The sequence below is a fragment of the Adiantum capillus-veneris genome, unplaced genomic scaffold (genome assembly GCF_014529385.1).
Source record: "Adiantum capillus-veneris isolate H3 unplaced genomic scaffold, ASM1452938v2 Hic_scaffold_325, whole genome shotgun sequence".
In the NCBI taxonomy this organism is placed as follows: Eukaryota; Viridiplantae; Streptophyta; class Polypodiopsida; order Polypodiales; family Pteridaceae; genus Adiantum; species Adiantum capillus-veneris.
Window position 1 is genome coordinate 5914964 of NW_028221436.1, and position 12336 is coordinate 5927299.

Below are 12336 nucleotides of genomic sequence, written 5' to 3' on the forward strand. Positions count from 1 at the left end.
TTATTTACCTACTGCTTAAGGAATTAATGAAACCATTTCTTATAAAAAAGAAAAAGGATGGCGGAAACTTCGAGTATCTGGTTAGGGGTGTCTAACCAGATACTCGGTCGGTTTAGGAATGGGATTTTGAGTCTCATTTAAAGGATTTTGAGTCCTTTGGAAACAGGGAAAGAATGGGTTTTCAAAATCCCATCCCCTGCCTGTTTGGGGAAATACTAGGATTTTTGGTCCATCTTATTCACATTCAAATCTTTTTTTTTTTTTTAAGAGACGAATCACGTCCGTGTATCAGTCTAAGCCGCCACTTCCTACCCCTCCTTCTTCTCTATCCCGTAAGACTATTCTTTGAGTACCGCATTGGGGCGAGACCCAATATCTTCTTTGCCGCCCCACCCTTGGTTTGGAGAGGGGAAAATAGAAAAGGTGGGACTTACGACCTTACCTATCTATGGAAACTCCATAGAATGATAAGAGAGACTCTTAGTAGTCAACAATCCCAGGATTTACATTCCATTTTTACGGATTGGTACTAGGGAATATTAAATTTCCCAAGGATTTCCTTTTCTTTTGATAGATTTAGCTTCGGGGGACACCGAAGCAACAGGACCCACCCGCATCTCGATACGAAGATCGGTTTCGTCGCCACTTAGTTCGGAGGGGCAAGGAGATTGACCAAATCAAACTTTCCCGCCCGGGTTCTTTTTGCTTTCTCTTGGTGGAAAGCAAGGGGTCGGGAGACTTATTCCGGAAATGCAAGACGACTTTTGTTCCGGACGCCTTGCGAGGATTCGAACCTCCGTCCGTATTACGCATCACTCAATTTTGTGTCTGGTGTGCCTACCCTCGTTTCGAAGCAAAGGAACGTGAGGGAGTTCTGTGAACCGATTCAATTGTACCAATATCTCTCTAGTCCTGTCAACTCCTAAACCGGATTTTCATTCCTTTTTTGCTGGATTTAATAACTGCTAACTGGGAGACTCCACTAAGATTGAAACGAAATCCACAAACCTTTTTAATTATTCATCGATTCCCCGGGTAGTGGTAAGGTTCCAGTTCATACTGACTATGGCCAAGGGTTCAAATCTAGTCCCGCCCGCGATCAATCATCTCTCAATGTTTGATTCCTTCCTCGTACAGAGGCCTCTTTTTCTCATGACCTGACAAGCCCACGCTTGTCTCACAGGCAAGTCTTTTCACCAATATTGAGAAAATGATGCCATATGAATACACAAAAAAAGGGGGGGTATTCCCCCTTCGCCTAAATACTCGGCTGGATGTAACGGCGTGGGTTGTTACTGCGCAACTCCAACTGTGCACTGCGCGGAAATACTTCTATCTTCTCCGGAATAGACGAGGGATCATTTTCCTAGCAAGTGATTCTGGGTGCAAGAAGACAAGCTAGATATGAGAATGCCAGGATCAATTACCGAAGAAGATAGAACTATTTCGTAAATTGCACAGACGAACTAGTTGGGATAGCCGAACCAGCTTTTAATTCATTTGAGGAAAAAAAAAAAAAAGAAGAAAGAAAGAGGGAAAAGAAGAGAGAAAAGAAAGAAAAGGAGGTTTCGTACTATAATTTGAAGTGGGTCTAAAAGAAGGTATTCCGTGTGATCTCGATAATAGGATCTATGAATATACCCGATAGGGTTGATGCTAGCGCACGAATGATCATAGCTATTTCAAGAGAATTTTTCGAAATCGAAATTGATAGAGAAACTAATGAATTTTGTCTAGAATTTAGGGGTGTATCGCTCCTCCCACTCTTCCCGGTGAACATTGATTTAATTATTTTTAGATAGTAATAGATGGAAATGACACTTGTGACGAGCGCCACCGGAACTGATGAGTACAAACCAGCTTTCCATCCATGCCAAAAGAGATAGAGTTTACCAAAAAAACCGGATGGTGGAGGCATACCCCCTAGGGATGGTGAACGTAAAACCGAAGAAAATGTTAGAACAGGATCCTTCATGTATAATCCCGCATAATCCCTGATATTATCAGTTCCGGTTCGTAAACCAAATGGGGTGATACGAGCAAAAGTTCCCAAATTCATGAGTATATAGATAAACGTATAAGTTATCATACTTGCGTAACCGTTCCCTGAGTCTGCAGAAAGTACCCCAATCATGATATATCCAATTTGGCTTATAGAAGGATAAGCTAGCATACGTTTTACGCTTCTCTGAGTAACGGCAATTAAATTTCCCAATATCATGCTAAAGGTAGCTAATAATCCCACCGCGACATGCCACTCATTAGAGAAGTATGGGAAAATTAGACCGAAGAGTCTTGTAAATGAAGCTGGAGCTGCTACTTTGGAGGTAACGGAGAAAAAAGCAACGACTGGTGTAGGGGAGTCAGAGTCGAAAAGAAGATTTTCGATCTTTTCGCTCATTCAGAACCGTGCGTGAGATTCTCACCTCACACGGCTCCTGGTTCGGAGGGGAGTCATAACTGGTATTGCTCCCAGAACCTTCCTCGTGTATGTCTCAAATCCATTTTTCCTCAAAAAATCCAGAATCACTCGATGCAAAGAATAGTTGTTAACTTCTCGAGGAATCCCTCATCATTTGTTTTCATCTCCCGCCAAGGGTTTCGTCTCAAATTCCTTCTTGGTTATTTGTCCTTTTCCCTTTTGCAACGAAATCCTTTCAACAACTATTGGTTGATAGGCACATGCAACAGGCGGAAGAGACAAATTGCGACTTTCTCCGTTCCCGCCAAAAAGACAAAAACCTATCTTAGGGTAAATTTTCAGATCAACGTTTGTTGAAAACAAGAAAAAAGGCTAAATCCCGCCACGTCAGGAATAGTAGGGGACTTTATAAAAAAAAAAAAAAAAAAAAAATAAAGGCATTGTATGAATTTTTAATTTGACATTTATTTGAAAAGAATCTACCCCTGATGAACGAACTTCGCAGAAAAAAGAAGTCTATTTGATACATACGGAGGAATATAAATTGGGCCACCGATTTATCAAAATCCGCGAACTAGCTCCGTTTTGCTACACGATATTTGTCAAACTATTAGGATTTATGATGTAGCAGGAGCCAATTGTTCACACAATAACCAAATTTGGGGAATTGATAGATGTTCCCGCATGCTCGCGGGATGCAGAGGGAGTTAATTTGTTAATTTTTAGTTACCTATAACAAATATAGAACTTCCCGGATCTGAACGAATCACGCTCCTTCATATACATCAGGTGTCCACTGGTGAAATGGAAAGAGAGACAATTTGAATGCTGTTCCGGCTGTAGTAAACGCAGCAGATAGATAAATTATAGAACCATATCGATTGAATATAATTCCGTCAACTATTTTGTCAAGCTGAAGCTGTCCGCCGGAAGGTCCATATAACGAAGAGAAACCATATAATAGGGGGGAGGAACTCGCTCCACTCATCGACAGGAATTTCGTAGTTGCTTCATTCGATCTCATGTCCCGTTTGGTATATCCAGATAAAAAGCAGGAAGATAAGGCTAAGAATTCCAGGGACACGTAAATAGTTACCAAATCATTTGCACAACTGAGAACCATACCCCCAAACCTGCAGCTAATTTAAACAATAAAAATTCAGCTAAAGACATTTTTGAACAAAGTATATATAATCAACCGACGAAGAAATAGATAATGACGAGCAAATGAGTAAAAAAAATCTGAAAATATTCCCAAAATCTCTGGCGTGAGAACGTTCATAAGCGGTAAAAAATCCCCACTGCCATAACAAGATAACTGCACTAGCTAAAAGGGTTACCATGGAGATTTTGTAAAGCAAAAATGTGTTTTTTCCTTTACTCAATAAGTCAATTACAACTACTGCGGCTAAGCCTAGAATCAAGATAATTTCTGGTAAAATTGTCAATTTGGCGGAGGTATAAGTTAATTTTGCTAAAAATAAGTTAATATCATTCGTGATAAAAATCGAAGTAATATTTGACGTTGGATTTTTTTTTCTCTTTCCTTCCCCATCTTTTTCTCTTGGGAAGTAATTAAAAAACAAGTTGGATACTTACATATCTACGTACTCATTCGTAGAAACGAAAGCAATGGAATAAAAATTTCTAACTAATGAATTTATTTGGCAGCAATTTTAAAAATTTGCAACAAGTAGCAATTCCTAAATCTCTCAGAGCCCGATATCTAATACGGTGAATTGTACTAAGACAGACCGTATCGAAGATGAACGCCAAAACCTCCGACTACTAGACAATTCAAACTTTCTAGATGCCAGAATTTGATTGAGCGCCTCTACATTAGATTTACATCTCAAGAGACGTATTGTACTTCTATGTTTACCAGCTAACGTACTATCACATGACATCTGCAATAGAAATATCAATCTGCGCAATCTATACTGATTCATCGAGGCACCATAATACAAGGAAAAAACTTGCCAAAGTTGGACATATCCATCAATTATTTTATCATCTGTAGAAGTAAGTAACCAGGCCGATTTACCAATCGGACGTCCAGTGAAGTCACAAAATCTTTGTTTTGCCAAGGTAGTAATTATTATTGAATTTGGAATTTTAGGATAAAACTTTTTTCCACCCAAAATACTGATATACAAATCTGTCACGGTTTCAATACGAACATTTTTTGATACCAGTTGCGCTAGTAGTGTATAACCCGGGGATGAGACGCAGCTAGTGGGTAATAATTTTCTTATCCAGGGTTCATTAGATTTGATCCGATAGTGAAAATGATATTTTAGAAGTATCCAAAGATAGTAAAGCATTTTTTTCACAAAATAGTGAGTTCCCTCGGAGGCTATAAGAAATTTGTTTCTCCATCTTCCGTAATGAATCCACAAACTTCGGCTAAAGGAGTAATCAATACTCGCTTTGTTCCATTTGAATTTATATGCAGAAGCATATATCTCTTTCCGAATGATATTACAACTATCTATAGGGGATAAATAATTGACTCGGAATTTATATACCTGTTTCCAGGGGATCAGTAGAAGTGAATCGATCTCGAAGATGTAGAAATTTCGAACTGGGATGTCAACACTTCCGTCTTGCCCCCCCCCAGGGGAATAAAAAGTTTTTCCGCAAAATATTTTTCTTTTACGAAAAACTATTCTTAGCAGATGCAGAAATGAAACATCTTTAATTTGTCGTCGGAACAATCGAATTGAAGTTTCTAGATGAAGATTATGTGGCAAATCCGCTTCTAAAATATGATTAGATTTTGAAAATCTATCTTCCAGAAATAAAAACATCGAATGAATAGACTGCAACATCTTTGACTTACTACTTGTTTCAGCTCTGATTTTAGGAAAAAGGGCTATGCCTAATATGAGATATGTCATTTTCAAAAGCGGGTGAAGATACAAATCCACGTCTAATCCGTCGGTTAAGTTTCGAACAGACACTGAATCGTAAATTTTCAAAAAATTTAGATTAGGGTCACGTACGCTACCAATTAAACGTTTGACTGCCACCGTACTCCAGGCCCCAAAAACCAAGTTGGCGTCTGCACCATGTGATCGGCGTTTGCCATCTGTCAAATAAAAATTCTCCTCAGACAAAAAAAGAAGTGGGTGTAAAAAACAATTCTTGTTAATATAAAACTCCCCGTTCTTATGTAAAGGACCAGATTTAGCAGGAGATCCGTAATTGACTTTCGTCGCGATAACTCCCAAGCATTGGTATGTCTGATGCAAAAATTCCTCAAAAAAAAAAAAAGAAAGAAAGCAATTCCGTCTATAATATCTACAAATCATTTGTAGTCGGAATTTCCTTACAATTCAAGTTACTTGTATTTGTTAGTATCATTTTTACCAAAAGTAAAATTGGTATTACGCAAGATGAGAGGTGAGATTAGTAAGTATCTTTCAATATGGGGCATACTTACTAATCTGGCTAGGAAAACATCTGTTGAAATTCAATTTAGGAAGGATTTTTTTTTTTTTTTGTTTGACAAATTGTCAAACAGATTCCTTGCCTAAAACAGGCGCACTTATTAATAATTAAATAGGAATATATTTGCAAATTCCCAAATCCAATTTTAGTTACGGAAAGGAAAGAGAGAGAGAGAATTTGTTTCTAGATTAATTTTTCAATTCGACGGGATTAATTATCTTCCACTTTTGCCTTCCCCGTTCCACCCTTCCACTGCATTCCGAAAAATCTTCCCAAGGAAGTTTCCATTTAAATAGGTTTTGAGGAAAAACCAATAATTTGTCCTAAATATTCTGCTTCTCGACGGGATAACGAATACCACATAAAGGTATAGTACAGGAAAAAGAGAGGGATAATACAAAAACATCTGAAAATATCTGCAAACTAAATCCGTTAGATTCTCCCCAATTATCAGAGCGTTTCAAATTTTAACTCTTATTTCGGAAATTTGTCTTTACTGCGTTCAAGTAATTTTAAAAGTTGCCCGTCTGAAAATATTGCAAACAGTTTCTGTTAATTTGACGCCGCTTCCGCACAAGGTAGTGATAGCCAAAATATCTAGCTGGGTTTCCTCCCTCCGAGGGTTATAAAACTCAACCTCTTTAATTACTTTCCCTTCTTGCGGGATTGGGATTCAATTGCAACTATTCGGTAAGTCGTTTATCAAGATAGGTGCATTGGCATGAACCCCCCCGCAAAACCGCACATGAAAGTTTAAGTTCGCGCGGCTTGAATTGTAACTCGGATTGAGTGGATTACTATCTTTACCCCGAGGAAAGGGAAAAGAAAACAATTGGGATCCAAAAAACTTATCACTTGTAACATCCGACGTGGAAGATATATTTTTTTTTTGTTTCAAACAAAAAAGGTGGTAGCCTGATAGGAGTTTACTGCTGTATTTTGTAAGGATAACCATAGATACCGCTTCTCCCAAGATGTATGTACAAATACACCGGAATAAATGTGTATGCCTCAAGTTTCATTGAGTAATTAGTCTTAATAAATGTCGAAGTAGAAACGTTTCGTCCTTCAGAAAGAACCGGCGGTTACTGAATTCCGCAAAAGCAATTCTGGTACTCGAGTCACCCGTTGCTTCCTACCACATTGCTTCGGGGCGTAATTTCACCATAAGATCTAATCTAAGGACCGACAATTTCTCATTGTTAAATACCTCCCGATTAGGCATCATCAATTTATGATGCCACCCGTTCAGTGCATTCTCAAAATGGGATTGAGTTAAATGGACTAAAACTTATCTCGAGTAATTAGCGGACTAGTTCCTCGAACTAAGCTAAGGACTCAATCGATCTTCTTTCTTTAGCCGCATACATTACATCAACTGTAATTTTCAAAATATTGTTTTGTCTTGCAAAAACCTCGGTATTTTTTTTTACTTTTCCCCTCACAAAACCAGGGATTCTCTTTGGTTCCGACTCAGCTTCGGGGGTCCAATCAATAGATTTTCCACCTGTAGATAGAGGGACTTGGTGCTTATCCCCTTGGTGTCGTGTCCTCCAAACACGTCTGATGAGTGATCTTCCATACCCAGATTGAATGAATTGTATATTAGATCTGATATTTGATTCGTTCCCTCGTAACCCATAAAGGGTCGATATCCTGAAGGAAAATTCTGAATATGAACTGGTGAAGAAATAACCCCACACGGGATGTCAATACGTTTGCCGATATGACGCTCCATTTGAGTTCCAAATATAGCAGAGGGCTCAATACGAGCTATCGTATCCCCAACTTCAGTATGATCTTCTGTAATTATTACTTCATCACACAAACCCTGAACCTGCTCATTAAACCGTCCCGCGTCATGCTTGCAATACGTGCCTGAACAACTTACACGAATTCCCATCTCTCCGGAGAGTATCTTGGTAATCGAGGCGGCGTGAGTTGCATCGCCGGAAACCACTGCTTCTTTTCCAGCTAAATTTTGGCAATCGATAGATTTGGAAAACCAAGCTGCTTGAGAAACAAATTTAGTTTGATTTTCAACATATTGATCGTAATGAAGTTTCTTTCCCAGTAATACAGTAGCCCAGAAATTCATAAGTTTTTCCACCTGCATTACGAAGTCGGCTGTATTTGAAATACCTATCGGAGTTGTTGATATATAAGGCATTCCATATTCTTTCTCCAAGAAACTTGCTGCCATCAAACCTATCTCCCGGTAAGGGACTATATTAAACCAAGCTCTTGGCAAATCCTTGAGATTATTAAGAAACTCCTTCTGGGATTATTTGATTAATTGAAACCCCCGATTCTCCAGGTAGACGTTTCAACTCGCGACAGTCATGTTGATTGTGAAAACCTAGGGTGAGAATTCCTATAATATTGGCTGAAGGAACATCTGTCAGGGACCGGTTAAAAATACCTTCCTTGCGGGCCCTATCTAAATAATATCGAACTATTTGTTCCAAAGTTTTATCCGAAGCTTGAAGCTCGTTAACTCGGTAGTGATTGACATCGGCGAGAATTACGTCGGACTCAGAATACAGGGAAGCTCTATCCACAAAATTTTGTAAATCTTCTTGTAGGATACTAGAGGTACACGTAGGTGTCAATACAATTAAGTCAGGGCGTTATTCCTCACCTTTTCGGCTTATATTACTTACAACCTTATCCCGGGATCCACGTGCTAACACGTGGCGATCCACTACACTAGCAGTTACTGGGGTAAAATCTCTTTCCCTTTCCGGCATGGAACGCATTACGTTAAAGTAATCATCTCCTAAAGGGGCATGCATTATAGCATGTACGTTTCTGAAGGAACTGGCTACCCGTAGGGTACCGATGTGAGCGGGTCCCGCGTACATCCGATGAGCTAATTTCATAGTTTACTTTCACTATTTCGTTGCTTCGTATCCCAAAAAAATCTATTGCTACATGTGGCTTATCATCATAATATGAACTGGAAGATTAATCAAAGGAGTTACTTTTCATTTCGTTACTTCTCGGTACGTGGAAGCGCAATTCAACACCCTCTTCTTCTTCTCAAAACTGGGACGGAAGGATTCGAACCTCCGAGTGACGGGACCAAAACCCGCTGCCTTACCGCTTGGCCACGCCCCACAAATGATTATTGCAACCAATATCTCACACATCGGCTTTACTGTCAACCGCTTCCCCCAACTTAACGACTCAACCTCCTAGGAAAAAGCAACTGAATAGGTGAATTGAATTTGATAGGAATTGCCGGTATTTGGCGAAAGAAAAAAACTAATTGGAAGCCTATTTAGGAGAGATTTGGTTTAACTAAGAATTGAATCTCCTGATACTTACCTCATTCAGATGCAGAAATCTATGATAATACGTAATCCTATTTATGTACGTGAACAAAAAAATCTAGATGTCCGACAAGTTGCCCAATCAAACAATAAAGTATAAAAACATAGACATGTTAATAGAAAATCACATGTTCCATAACTGGAGAGTAGACATGACAGTCTCGTACAGTATTTATCTAGAAAATTCTCTTCACTTTGGCGATGCCCTTTTGGCCAAGTTACCCGAAGCTTATGCCATTTTCGATCCAATTGTAGACGTAATGCCGGTAATCCCGGTGTTCTTTCTCCTCCTAGCTTTTGTTTGGCAAGCCGCAGTTAGTTTTCGATAATACCCAAAAGATCGGTTGAATCCAGATTCTGTTGATTCTCAACACTTCTCCAATAGCTCTCACAAACGGGGTATAGGTTGGAAAGAAGAAAGTGTGGGGAAGAGGGGTTTGGATTTCACATAGAAGATTAATGCATATAGAGATGCATGAAAAGAAAGAAAATGTAGATTTTGAGCGAGTAAAAATTTTTCTTTCCTTTTATTTTATCACCTTTAGTTGTAGACATGGAGTTACATCATGCTTACCCTCAAACTATTTGTCTATGCAGTGGTCATATTTTTTGTCTCGCTTTTTGTATTTGGATTTTTATCAAATGATCCCGGACGAAACCCGGTCGTAAAGATTGAAGGAGAAGTAGTGTTTCACTTCATTTTTATCGATGGCAAAAATTAGATACTACATCAATTTAGCCAATTGAGTAATAAGGGAGAGAGAGGGATTCGAACCCTCGGTACATAAAAATTGTACAACGGATTAGCAATCCGACACTTTAAACCCCTCGGCCATCTCTCCTAAATACTTAGGGTGCCTGCGGCCTCACTCAATTTTAACACTAATTTAGTGTGTAAGTCTATAATAACAAAGTATTAATGTAGGAATATAAACTTAATTAAACATCGGAGTCAAATTTTGTACAATCTTTGAAAGAAGAGAAGAAAAAAAACTTTTCTTTCACAACAAAGTTGTGAAAAGATGTCGGACCCCCCTCTTGCTTATCTATTTACGGATGCAACGTAAAAGTGGTAATAAAAAGTAGATTTTTGAGAATATCTTCCCAAATAGGGATTTTTGCTGGAAATCAATGTTTCCCATCCCAACCGGATTTGAGTTGTCTAAGCCACTTCTCCTTTTTCCAAATCAAATTGAATTGAATAGCAATAATTATTGCTAAATATTTTACCTGAGATACGGGTAGACTTTGGAGTGGTTGAATAGCTACCTTGTCACATGGAGTTGATATCATACTTTTTTTTTTTCTTTCTCTGTTCCCCTTCTTCACTCAGTAAGGATAGATAAATAAAGGATAAATAAATAGATTTGATTGATTACCAGCCTCGCTTCAGTTTGTAGGAACTTACATTCAGCGATCGTCGCTAAATACGTACTATCTGATGCTGATTTTGACAAATAGTTTCACATCAATTGATTGAAACGAGAGCTATTTATATATACCATACCATTTCAAAAACAGGCAGAGAATCTTTTCGACACTTAACTTAAATATATTTGTCAAAATAGATAGATAAGATAGAGAAAAAATATCTATCTATTAAATTAAGGAGAAGTAATGAATCTAGAAATAATCACACAACTCGTCGTACTCACACTTGTAGCTGCATCGGGACCGTTAGTAATTGCACTATTGGCTATCCGTAAAGGTAATTTATGAGATTGTTCCGCAATTAATTTTGTATTTTACAGGGATTCATTCAATTCATAAGAAATGGGAAAGGGGGGGGGGGGGGAGGGGGCTCCCTCTATACCAATGCAGATATGTTGATTTGTGCAAGTCTCAACAAACATTGTGCAATTAATCTCTCTATTTACATCTATCTATTTATATATTACAATAAGTTTGTATCGTAGCGGGTATAGTTTAGTGGTAAAAGTGTGACTCGTCTCGCAGTGATTTTGATAGTTGAGGGATCGTATCTCGGCTAAATTAACTGAAAGAAAAAACTTTATCTTCGCAGAAAATATGTGTTTTCTTATTATTTCTCCAAAATTAGAGGTAGATTAATCAATCTCGTCACTCATTCATTTCAAGAACTAGGGAAGATAGTGACGAAGCAGAATTGTTTTGGTACCCCAAGAAATACTTGGTTTAATTTCTACTTCCGGGGAGATAAATAAAGAAAAAAATCTATGGGTAGACGTCTAAGATAGCTGACTCATCGTCACTAAACCTCAGAGAATAAATCTGGGAAAGAAAGTTGGAATAAATAAATCCGGGTTTGTCAAGATTATTGAACATCTATTTGGTTGAACGGGATCCCTCGTTTCAACAACTCGGTGAGATATATTTCCCTAAGGGTTTTTTCCTGAAAAAAAAAAAAAAATAAAGAACGAAATAAAAGAAAAAATCAGTAACACAATCTTTTTTTTTTTTCCAAAGGATCATCTGAGAAGTTAGTAAGTATACCCCCTGGTCTGCACATACGACCGGGACGGGATGCATCCGAAACCGACGTAGGTGCTATGCTAGAAATGTATTTGGCGCCTTAAAAGGCATCTAGTTTTATTCCTTTAGCGATGGGATAAAAGAGAAAGAGTTCTTATAAAAACGTGGAGTCTGGGAAGGTCGTGTCTTCCTCAAGATTGGGGTAGCCAATCCAAGTTACTTGTCCTCGTCAAGTGAAATGACGGAAGGGGGCAGCTACCTTCCGTTTTTCGCAGCGTAGGCTCGTACGATCAATTAAACGTTTTAGGCAAATCCATGCTAATCTTGAACCAGATTTTTCCCATGAAGGAGCCGAATGGACCGAAACGTCCAAGTTCGGTTTTGAATTAGCGGCAACACAACTATTTGTTAGTGTCGACTATAACCTTTAGCCTTCCAAGCTACTGATGCGGGTTCGATTCCCGCTACCCGCTGCTAATTATGCCACAACACCACTTCTCCTATTTACTAGTGCATCCCATCCCGGTTCATTCGAGCCAAACCTTATATTCCACCTGACAACTGAATCTTGAGCAAACAGAAGTTAAGCCCCTTCCCGACTGGGCGTACCCTATACGTGAATGTGTCAAACCAACATTGAAAATCGGAAAGGGGGGAACGAAAGAAGGGGGGGGG